The 13,865-nt window shown below is 29.7% G+C and overlaps 1 pseudogene; it reads left to right on the forward strand.

Moving 5' to 3' along the window:
* The first annotated feature begins 7,985 nt into the window (after positions 1-7,985).
* On the forward strand, positions 7,986-10,678 carry LOC137653949 (zinc finger MYM-type protein 1-like; annotated as a pseudogene).
* Positions 10,679-13,865: the final 3,187 nt, after the last annotated feature.

Genomic DNA, 13,865 nt, shown 5'->3' on the forward strand with positions numbered 1-13,865 from the left:
TAAGATCTATGCTTGTACAAAGAGTGTCTTGAAATCAGCTGTGATTATATCTACTGTTGGAATACGTCAAGGTGCTCCAACAAGCTGTTTATTATTTACTATCTACCTTGACAAAATGGTTAAAATGATGGCAGAGATGGGTTTTTAGGGACAATGCATGTGCTATTATTGATGGATGACAGTTATTTTAAATACATCAAGAGAAAAGTGTTTTGAGAAAATTGGGATTATGTTGGCTTACTGTAACTCATATGGGATGACTGTTAACGAAAAAAAGACTTAAGTTTATTGTAGTAAATGGAAATGCAAGAGATAAAGAGCCTTTAGTCATAAATAATGTTAAGATAGACCATTGTGAAAAATATCTGTATCTTGGTGCATGGTTTACTGGCGATGGTAAAATGCAATCAGAGCTTAAACAACATGAAATTGAAAATGCAAAGACCATCAACAAGTTCTCAATATTTTGATATAACAATACAACTATGCCATATGCATATGAAGTCAGTGTTCAAAGCAGCGTAAGGAGCCTCACTACTTCATAGTGGCTTACAAACAACGTGACATGCATGTAAAGGATATACAACCAGGCTGTTAGATGCTTATTGGGGGGTCCGAAATAATACGCCTATGACATTGTGCTTAGTGGAGACTGGCCTTGAGTCTTTTAATCGTGAAGTTCAAGTAAGAAGGAAACGTTTCTTAGAAAAGAAAATGGCGAACATTGATATGGAAGAACCTTCCCACTATATTTATGAAATTTCCAGAAGTGAAAATACGCTCGGTTACAGATTTTTTAATTCTTTTCTGGTTGATAACATCATCGGGTCGAGCCTTGACCAATTGAAAAATGAAATTCGTAATAAACCTTAAACAGCAACAAAATATTATACATACAGAGAAATTTTAAATAGATCATTGCAAATGCATAGAGTGTACAGTGAAAATGGTTATGTACCAGACTATATGCGAATTGCCTTCACGAGATTACGTTTAATGTCCCACGACCTAAGTATAGAGACGGGAAGGTGGAGTAGAACTCCAAGGGAGTTGCGAGTGTGTAATTGTGATTCACAGACAGTACAGAATGAAGTGCATGTTCTATTTGAACGTACAGGGTCACGATCGAAGAGGCAGAAATTTAGAAATCGTAATTATACGAACATAGACACACTGTTTGGAGAAGAAAATCACGTAATTGACCTGTGCCAGTATATATTTGAAGTATTAGAGAATTATAATTAAATATTTTTTTTTTTTTTTTTTTTTTTTTTTGGTGTTGATGTATGAAGGGTTTGTTGTGATGGTTTATTAGTAGCCTTATATTTCTTTATGGAAGAAAATATTTTCATTTTTCTTGACAAAATATTTTATAATGTAATGGGGAAGATGTGTTATTGTTACAGAATAAAACCCACTGTTTTGTGTAAACCAAATATAAATGTACTACAATGTATATAAAGTTTTGTCAGTAAAGAATAAATAGAATAAAATATATATATATATATATATATATATATATATATATATATATATATATATATATATATATATATATATACTTATATATAAGCATATATATATATAGTCATATGCATATATACATATACTGTATATATATATATATATATATATATATATATATATATATATATACTTATATATAAGCATATATATATAGTTATATGCATATATACATATACTGTGTATATATATATATATATATATATATATTATTCATATATATACATATATATATACATATGTATATACATATATATATATATATATATATATGTATGTATGTATGTATGTATGTATACATATATAAGTATATATATATATATATATATATATATATATATATATATATATATATATATGTATACATATACAGTATATGTATATATATATATATATGCATATATATATATATATATATATATATATATATATATATTTATATATATATATATATATATATATATTCATATATATAAATATATATATATACATATATATATATATGTATATATATATATTTAAATATGTTCTTATGGAGCTCGTCTAACATCATGAGAGTAGATTATTTCATTCATGTATTTCATTTGTGTATTTAAGAGATCTGTAGCCAGCTCGAAAGGTGATTTCACTCATGTAGGATTAAGTAAATGTATGTAAATTACATAAGACTGTCGTCATTCATTTAGTTATCTTTTCATTCAGTTCCGTATATGTAAATTTACGTTATTTTAAAGAATTTTATTTTATTTTCACGTAGTTGAAAGGTATGTACGACACACACGAGGTATAAACGCTAGGGATTGCAGCATGTTTCCACAGGGTTGAAAGTTGAATGAAGGTTCTAGACTAAAGCTTACTCTTGTTTTTAATGTTATAAGAGTAGGTGGGTGAAGTTAGCTGAGATGGTTGTCTTGTAGAGGCAACGATAGAACCCTACTTCAAACTGCCAAGTTGGCAACCTGACATCATGAAAACCCACCCAGACCATGAGCACACACATCGAATGCATTGCTGGAATGTAGTGGAAGTTTCTAGAGTGAATTTGTATGATATATATGGGGCCTACCCATGCTTAGGACAAAGATCCAGCCTGACTTTCTGAAAGAGCCAATGTTCGACAGTACTCTACCAGCATCTATCCAGCCACTACATATTTCCTATCAAACATGAATAGTGCTCTCTCGCAAACGTGTATAGTGTATAGTATTTGTTATAAAGTTCGGTAATTTCGATTTTGAAAGAAGTGAAGTGTATTTGTGAGTACAGTTAATATTGTAAAATTTATTAATTTTTCTTGCCTAGCCCTGTGTGATATGGTTAAACAGTGAAGTGCATTTATTTTTGCTTAACTGTTTGGTAACCTTGTGTGAGCCCCAAAGGACGTAAGAGTAACAGTTACATATATGAAAGTGTAAATTTGATTTATTTTCTATAATGTTAAAGTCTCAACTTTTTTCATTAATTGTCAAAATTAAATATTTTCATGAATTAATTTCCAGTGAAACTTATGATTGGGTAATTCTTGAAATGTCTCTTTGTTGTAAGTCTAATATCTAGCGCAGATTTAAATTTCGAGTGAATTATTTTTGTTTTTAATTTTTTATTTTTTTATAAAATATATACTGTATATATGTGTATATATATGTATATATATATATATATATATATATATATATATATATGTGTGTATATATATATTCTATATATATATTTCTATATATATATATATATATATATATATATATATATATATATTTCTATATATATATTTCTATATATATATATATATATATATATATATATATATATATATATATATATATTTCTATATATGTATTTCTATATATATATATGTATATATATATATATATATATATATATATATATATTCATTTGTAAAGTGTGCATTATTTCAATCACCAATAATTAATCAATTAAGTTGCGCATACCCCTAACTTAGAACCAAAGTAAGAGATTGGTTTCAGAATAGTAAAGTAAAGTAATCACCCAGTTTGGTTTTGGGTGTAACGTAAAGAGACTTTTAGATTATCAGTGCTCATATATATTAACGCCTGCGAGTTGGGCATTATTCTCAGAGTTCGGGGGTATCTTCCTGTGTATCAGATTATGTAATATAAAGCAGGGGAGTTTGGGAGCTTAGGAATTTATGTAATTCGCTAGTTGTAATAATATATATACACACACACATATATATATATACATATATAAATACAGTATATATACATATATATATGTATATATATGAATATATGTATATATATATACATATATATATATATATGTATATATATACATATACATATATACAGTATATATACATATATATATATGTATATATATGAATATATATATATATATATATATATATATATATATATATATATATATGAATGTAAATTATATATTTGTTTCCAGTCACACCCAGCGACATTGCCGGACGTAAAACTTCGGTTCCTCTCAGTCCCTTTGGTAGGATTGAGTAGTCATACCCTGGTGAGAGGGGTACGTGCATGTGCATATCTATCTAAGTATTCACCCGTCATTTTTGACAGAACAATCTTTGAATGTTATCCTAATCTGAAAACGCGGTAAAATCATAATTATTGTTCTCTGCGTAATAACTCTAATTTGCCTCAAGATACAATATACGTATTGATATACTGTATAGCTCTGCAATTTTGTTTAATTAGTAATATCCTATTACACACACCCATATATATATATATATATATATATATATATATATATATATATATATATATACACACACAATCATATGCATATATATATATGTATATATATATATATATACATATACTGTATATATATACATATATATATGTATATATATGTATGTTTATATATATATATATATATATATATATATATATATATATATATATATATATATTATATGATGATGGCTCCAGGATCTGGAAACCAAAAACAAATTATACTATGGCTCGTGTCTGGGAACCAAACATATGATAAAATACATATATTACTCAGGCAAGATATACAACCTCTCGAATCCTAAACACGCCTGTTTGCTTTTGCATTAAATCTGTTATACTTGAAAAAATATTAATAACCGAACTCTGAGACAATTATACAACTCCCAGACAGCAATATATAAAACACTGACTATCCAAAGGCCTCTTAAGTGCACTGAAAACAAAATTGGGTAATTATTCTTATGAATATTCAAACTACTCTAACTTCAGTTCATTAACAGGATACGAGCGAATATGCATTGAACACTGATGATTGAAGTAATACACTCTTCACAAAAATGAATATAATCTATATAAATTTGAAATAATTTGCATAAATCACTCAAAATATTAAGTCTGAACAAAACTTGATTAAGACAAAAATGTTACGATCTGAAAATTATATAACAACTTGACTTTAAATATTATATCTGAATAAACCTGAGGCTAAGACAAAAGAAATACTATAGCTTGTTTCACTTGAAATTAAATCTGAATACAATATTTAAGTTTGACACTTGATGAAGATATATAACCAGATCACAATACAAGAACCTATCACCTTCCTACAGGGCCGTTTACAAAAACTCTATAAGAGAATTTTTAAAGTACTCACTATGAACAAAAACTCGTCCCACCAAAACTTTGTTATTTCACTGAACACTTTTAAAACAACACACTGAACTGTGTGCGAGAGTGAGAGAGGGGGGAGATGGCTGTCTTAAGGCTGGAATTCTCTATCTGCCTATGCAACCCAGGGGTTGCCTGTATAAGAGACTTAGCTACTTCCAGAATGTTCCAGGACTGAGTTCTGGTAGCATGGAGGCTGGGCTAAGGGCGTCAAAACGTTTACTCACGCAACTTCAGACGGCTATCTCAGTTAGCTAGCTCCACCCACCATTTGTCCCTGAATTAAAAAAAAAAGATAATATCTATCTCTAGGTTTTTCAGGAATTTTTCAAAGCACATGGCTTATTGTGTATTCTCTCACAAATATGACGCAATACCTCATAAAAATATAAAAGAACATTACATAAGCCCTTGTTCCTATCTTGGTCACATAACACTCTCAAACAGATTGCGTAAGACATCGCAACAAAATTACGTGAAATAAAAAAGTTAATTCTTAAAAATAACGTAAATTTACATATACTGACTTGAATGAAGAATATAATGAAATTAATAACGAAAGTCTTACGTGATTTACATGATAAACTTAAATCTTCAAGAGAGGAATACATTTTACGGGCGGGCTATTTATCTCTTTAATGCACATAGGAAAACATAAATAAAATCATGAATAAATTACTGTATTTACTCTACACCAGAGCAGCTTTGTAAGAACATATGTATATATATATATATATATATATATATATATATATACATATATATATATATATATATATATATATATATAAATATACATATATATATTTATAAATAAATATATATATATATATATATACATACATATATATTTTTATACGATTACCATGCTAGGCAAGGGCGTTAGCAATCCATGTTTACCAACGGTTATACGGGCATAAGCGGATGAGCAACCTGGTGGAGTAACGAGAACTTTGAGTGTAGAGGAAATGCCATCTAAATTTCGATGAAATCACTGACAGGAGTTTGAAGAATTAGGTTTAAGGCAATAGACGAAATGTCTGGTGGATGATCTTACTGGAATCAGTATGGACTAGCAGGGGTCACTTGCCTTAGATAGGCACGGTGCATCACAAGGAACTATTCTTTGGTGAATTTAGCTAACGAATCCTTTTTGTATTTGGCCAGTCTATGGAAAGAGAAATCTAACTGAGGCCCTTTGCGTCAATATCTGTAGGAGGAGATGAAGATGATAATGATGATAATGAAGTATGTATATATATATATATACATATATATATGTATGTATATGTATATATATATATATATATATATATATATATATATATATATATATATATATATATATACTGTATATATACATATATATAAATACATACATATATATATATATATATATATATATATATATATATATATATATATATATATACACAGTATATATATATATATATATATATATATATATATATTATATATATACACATACAGTATATATATATATATATATATATATATATATATATATATACATACATATATATATTTATATATATAGTATTCATATGAATTTATATATAACATATATATATATATATATATATATATATATATATTCAATTTGTATGGTGCAAATAAGTACAATGTCGAACTTCCTATTATGCTATAAAGGTTCTACAATGATATATGTGTATATAACGGTGTATTTCTGTATATTACGCAATGGACTTAATGGTGTAATCTACAGACATACACAAAGTTATGTACACGTCTTATATCATTGTGCAACTTTTTACCACACACACATATATATATATATATATGTATATATATATATATATATATATATATATATATATATATATATACATATATGATAAATTTGCACATTTATACGTGTTTTTTCATATTTCAAATGGGCTTATAGCGTCCTGCTTTCCAACTGGGGTTGTGGCTTAGCTAATAATAATAATAATAATAATAATAATAATAATAATAATAATAATAATAATAATAATAATAATAATAATAATAATAATAATAATATATCTCTTTTGACGTTATTACTGTTTTTAGAATGATTTATTGTTAATTTGTTCTCATTATTTATTTATTTCCGTATTTCCTTTTCTCACTGGGCTATTTTTCCCTATTGGAACCCTTGGGCTTATAGCATCTTGCTTTTCCAACTAGGGTTGTGGCTTGACTAATAATAATAATGATAATAATAATAATAATAATAATAATAATAATAATGTATATGTATATATATATATATATATATATATATATATATATGTATATATATATATAAATATAAATGTATGTATATATATATATGCTTTATTTTCATATGTAATTCAAGATAGTTTTGGTATTTATTGTCAGTAGCGTCATCTAGGGGGGACTATTGGGGATGAGCCCCCAAAACTAAAGTCCCATCCCCCCCCCCCCCCCGCCACAAGAGCAGTGACCCGACATATCCAATAGAAACTAACAGTATCCGTAATCAACATGCAAACCTCAGATATTATCAATTTATTATCTATATCAAATATCCAAGGAAAGTCATAGACCACAGTCAGGGGCTAGTTCAGTTAAAAAAACATTTATTTACCAAATACCTAGGCAGCTAAGTTAACTGAATGACTTACAAATTTAATTAAAAACAATAAAGAGCATTTTGACGATATTTGAAAATTTCTATGCGTTAACAAATGATTACTTTATGTAATCTGTTACATGCTCCTTACATGTACAGCAATCTCAAACTCAGCCATGTAATCTGAAGAAGGACCCACACAACTAATACTTAAAATGTATCCAAAAGTACAGTTTGGTTCACAGACGGGTCTTTTTAATGTGATTGGTATGGCACGTATGAGTGGCTTGAATACTCCGTGACTGGTGACTGAGTTTATTGCTTTGAATGCAGACTCTTTGGTGCTAATGTAGGACAGGCACAGCTCCATCCTGTTCGTAATACCAGGCATACAGTTAATTCTAAAAATCAGCCCTTCTCCATCATGAGACTCAATACTGCACAGTATTCTAAAAGATTTATTCCAGCTGTGACCAAGTTGTGGAATGATGTTCCTAATAGGGTAGTTGAATCGGTAGAACTTCAAAATTCAAACTTACAGCAAATGTTTAGTTGAATCGGTAGAACTTCAAAGGTTCAAACTTTCAGCAAGTGTTTAGTTGAATCGGTAGAACTTCAAAGGTTCAAACTTTCAGCAAGTGTTTAGTTGAATCGGTAAAACTTCAAAAGTTCAAACTTACAGCAAATGTTTCTATGTTGAAAAGCTGACATAGGTCTTTTTATAGTTTATATATGAAATATCAGTTTTGATGTTGTTACTGTTTTTAAAATATTTTCTCTTAATTGATAATTATTTCTTATATCGTTCATTTATTTCCTTTACTCACTGGGCTATTTTTCCTAGTTGGAGCCCTTGGGCTTATAGCATCTTGCTTATACAACTAGGGTTATAGCTTAGCTAGTAATAATAATAATAATAATATTAATAATATTAATAATAATAATAATAATAATAAAAATAAAAGAAGATTCACGAAAAGACATTAAAGCTTAAAAAGGCACATACCATGTTATTACTATGGAAAAATCGCTCAACCTCAAAATTTCACAGTTGCATGGTAATTTTCATAAACAACTTGATAGCCAACCTAAACAACATGTTCTTCACAATAGAGAATATTTTAATATACTATTTAACATTGTTATTGCAATTATTACTAAATCAAACATAGCATTCAAGGGGCATGTTGAAAGTAAAATTTCATTAAATAAGGGTGTCTTTTTGGAAGTTTTTTTATTAGATATGCAGAGTGAAAGATTTTGTGACCTAAAAAAAAAAATTCATTAAATGCCAAGTATGCACCTGGGTTAAGTCCGAATTATCTTCTCAAAGCTGTAGCCGATTGTTTACTTGATGTCATAGCCAAAGAAGCCAAATCATCACCCTTCTTTGCAATTAGATCTGATGAGACTAGTGATGTTATTATTACTGAGCAGCTTTGTGTCTTCATTAGGTATGTCATAGATGAAACAGTAAATGAGAGGTTCATACGATTAATTTCTTTGAAGAATCTTGATGCTACTTCTGTAGCTAGTGCGTTGTTAGAGAAGCTCCACAATCTTGGCCTAATTATTAATAAACTAATAGCTCAGTGCTACGATACAGCATTTTAATGAGTGGCAAAATCAGTGGTGCGCAGGTACAAATCCGAGAATCTGTTCAGAATCCATGCTTTTATATACCGTGTTCTGCACAAAATTTGCAGTTACTCATAACAGACAGCTGGCTGCCTGCTACAAGTAGTACATTTTTTCAACTTGATTTGAGGTCTGGTTAACTTCATCCATGGTTCAACCTTCCGCCATGATACAGTATATTCATAGACCTCCAGAAAGATAAAAAACTGTTAGTTCTGGAACTTCTTAAAGTATGTCAACACAAATGGAAATATAGCCATAGGCCCAGTCAATATCACAACGCTGTGAGATTTTGATGAATACTCTAGAAGATTTGTCTAACCATGGAATATCTGGTGAAGAAAAAGCCTTACCTAATGGATTCCTACAAGCTTTAAATAAGTTTGAGACAGATTTTCTGTTGATTACCCTTTTTTGTAGTATTTGATATTACAACCACACTATCAAAGACATGGCAGAATGAAAATATGGAACTTGCTGCAGAACTTAGCATGGCCCAAGAAACAATTGAAATTATTTATGACTAAATAAATGTTTACTTCCATTTTAACATCATTTGGCAAAAATCAATTGATTTTGCTACTGTGAGAAACATAACTTCAGCATTTCGTCAGCTTTCAAGAAAAGGAGTCCATCTTCACGTCTGTTGGAATCCTTTGTCATAGAAAACACAGGTCAAAAAGACACCTTTGGAAGGGTTGAGGACCCAAGAGGCTGCTGTAAAAGGTCTCTGTATATCCCTATTTTTGACAAAGTACCCAGTGAATTTAGACAAATATTTGATGAACCAAAATGTTACCTCCCTGGTATAGCTGACTGCACCCATCATCTCCAAATTTCTTGAATGAAAATTACTTGCAATACCTTGCTGACCAGTACTTAATTGAAGGGGAAAGCCTCCATGTAGAACTACTTATTGCTCAGAGAACATTCCAGGATGATGTGAAATGTATTTCTGATGCTTTGGATAAGCTGAAATCAATGAAAGAAAGTTTCCCCACACTTTGGAATTTAATGCGATTCGGCTTTAACTTTCCCTGTCAGTAATGCTAAATGTGAGCGATCTTTTTCCGTCTTGAAATTGGTCCAAACTTATCTCAGGGCATCAATGGATCAAGAACGAGTGACCAGACTGGGCACAATTTTTATTAAGAAAACTGTAGTGGAATCCCTTGATCTTGATAGGGCAGTGGATAGGTTTGCAGCTATCCCAATATTTTTACTGCCAAACTTAGGTGAATCCACCACAGGGCATTTATTTCTAAATTGATTAAGTTAGATGCAATATACTTCATATGAAATGTGATTTTTTATTCTATTTCTATTTTTTTTTCTTTTTTTATGAGAGAAATAGCTCTGCGTTATTGTATTTTTTAAACAGTTTTGCCCTTTTGCAAGAATACGTGAAAGTATATGTGCACAGAATAGTTTCATCATAGTATCTATAATATGTAATATGCTGCATATATAGATATATGTAATGCGCATGAAACACTCCATTTTTTCACTCCTGCTTATCTACCGAGTTACCACCTAATGGTCATATCAAATATATCAAACTGATAAGGCTCCTCCCACCCCCACCCAAATTCAACCTTTAGTGACGTCACTGTTTATTGTATGCTATTTGTTTTAGTTTCAATGATAATATTTTTTTTAAATATCCTTTCTGTTCAGTTCCCAAGATAGAGTCCGGGAAAACTTTGCGCTAAAGAGACTTCAGTCAGTAAATTAGATTGCTTTTTGCATCCAACAACAAGGTCACTGGCTCATGAATCAAAAGAAGTATCAAAATGGGCTTGTTGTACTATTTTTTACCAATCAATAAACAGCGGATGTTAAAAGATCGTCCTGCGGTATTGGTTGTTCTTTTCTGTATCTCAATAGGTGTCATATTTCGAGGTCATTTAGCTCTAATAGACACAATACAGAAAAAAGTTCACTTATAAACCGTCTTTCTCTCTTTTAAGCATCATATTGTAAAAAGAAATATCTTCTGTAAGAAACTTTTTTGGCATCTTTGTCAACGTAAGAAGTCTCGCCTTACACCGAAGATCTGAGAAAATGCCAGATGGGCAGGGAAATGAAGAGCTCTAAAGACTTTCATATTGTCTTAAAATTACGTTTCCTTGGTAAAGAATTCATTTCAGCATGTATTAAAACTGATGTGTGTGAAAAGAAAAAGAAAACTGAAACTAACCATTATATATATATATATATATATATATATATATATATATATATATATATATATATATACATATATATATATATATATATATATATATATATATTTATATATATATATACACATATATACAGATTATGACGAGAGATTTCAAGAACAATAATACAGGAAATATACTTATTGGTTGGGATACGTTACTTTAGCCTAATGCTCTTTGGTCAAGAGCACTTTGGTCTAAAAACACTTTAGTCTAAAGACACTTTGGTCTAATAATACTTTGGTATAATGACAATTTGACAAAACATTAAATGAAATGTTTGATAAATTGGAAAATTCTTCGTTTTTACATAAATACAAATAAACAAAATAAATTATGCTTGAAATTTCAATTACTTTCCAAAGAGTAAAAATAAAAAGGAAACTTGACAATATTAGAAATAAATAAGAATATTTAAAACAAAATAGAAAAATAATGCATAAAATGGTAAAATTATATAAAGAATTACAACCAATTAAAATGCAAGAATTAGAAAATTTCTAAAACGAACACAGGTTATGTGCAATACTACGAAGGTAATCTTTCCATGGAACGATTCTGGTAACCGGTAACAACTTATAAAATTCTTTTTTTTTTTTCTCTCTTCTTACTGCTTTGATATTTTTTCTTCTCAGCGCTGACCACTACGATGAGTGGAGATATTCATGTATGTTCTTCTCATCTTAGAGCATCGAGAACATTATATAGCTTTGAATGAGATCTTACTAAGACACTAGCTCTTCTATGACATACTTCAACAGAATATGTCGTACGTGATTTATCATAATAAAAGGTGAGTTCGTAAACATTCACGTCTTTGTATTCCATTTACAAAGGTATTTCCTATGTACTCAATAAACGGCAATGCATCTTCAGGTGCACTTTGTTTTAAGCATTGTACTCCTATTGGTACATCAGCAATGGACACAAAAGCCAAAGCGTTCACTTTTCGACTTGATAATAAAGAAAAGTCAGTATCATTATATGAAGATTTACAAGCCCCAATTGCTAAAATTTTCTCTGGGTCGTTTGGCAAAAATGAACAACTACATCAGCCAATGATTTTAGAAGCTTGGGAATTGTGGTTCATTTCTTTCTTTTCGATATTTCGAGTGATGCAATCACTAACAGGAAGCAGCGGTTAGGAACCCGGTGGGACCTCACTAGTTGCGTCAAAAATTATTGCTGCTTGCTTTCTGATGTTGAAAGAACTTTTTAAAATTATTTTCAATGCTTGAAACACTTATTGAGGTACATCAGAATAACTTAACTAGTAAATTGTCATAAAATAAACAGATCATTATAACAAATTTATCGTTAAGTGATTGTTCTTTACGACAAATTGTCGTAAAATAAAGAATTCAGTATACCAAATTTATCGTTAGTTTGCTGTTCATTATATAGAAGAGTTATAAGACCAAAGTGTCTTTAGGCCAAAGTACTTTTAGACCAAAGTTTTTCAGACTAAAGTACTTTAGACCATGGTGTTTTAGACGAAAAGTCTTAGACTCCTGGTTATAGATTGAATATTACTCTAAAAACCTTACACAACACGCAAGAACATAAACAAACAAAGTTTAATCAACCAAGAGAGCAGGCAGGCTTTAGAAGTGGGTATTCAACAAATGACCATATCCATGTAACTAACAAAGTAATGGAAAAATCAACAGCGTATGACAAACCACTCTGTGTGGAATTAATAAACTATGAGAAAGCTTTTGAGTCTGTGAACTTAAACAAAGTCGGTAATAAAAGCCTTTCAAATACAACGGATAGATGAATCTCCTGTTAGAACATTTGAAGATATCTATACAGGAAATACAGCCATCCTGAAAGTACAAAAAAATAGTGAGAATATTCCGATTGAGGAAGGAGTCAAACAGGATCACCCCATCTCTCCTAAATTGGTCCCCAGGACATGAGACCGAAATCAAAAGAAGGATAACCTTTGGCTGGAGAGCTTTTGGTAAACGAAATGAGATCATGAAAGGTAAAATGTCCGTTTTCTCTAAAAGGGAAAGTATCTAATCAGATGGTCCTACCAGTATTAACTTGGGCATCAGAAACTTGGAACCTTACTAAAGCCTTAGAACATAAGCTAGTTACAACTCTAAGAGCTATGGAAAGAATAACGATGGAAATAAAGCAAAGACAGAAAACAGCAACATAAATACGAAAGCCAACTAAAGTAGAGTAAATTCTAATATCAAGTAAGAAAAAGAAATGGACATG

This window comes from Palaemon carinicauda, chromosome 15, assembly GCF_036898095.1.
Source record: "Palaemon carinicauda isolate YSFRI2023 chromosome 15, ASM3689809v2, whole genome shotgun sequence".
Taxonomy (NCBI): Eukaryota; Metazoa; Arthropoda; class Malacostraca; order Decapoda; family Palaemonidae; genus Palaemon; species Palaemon carinicauda.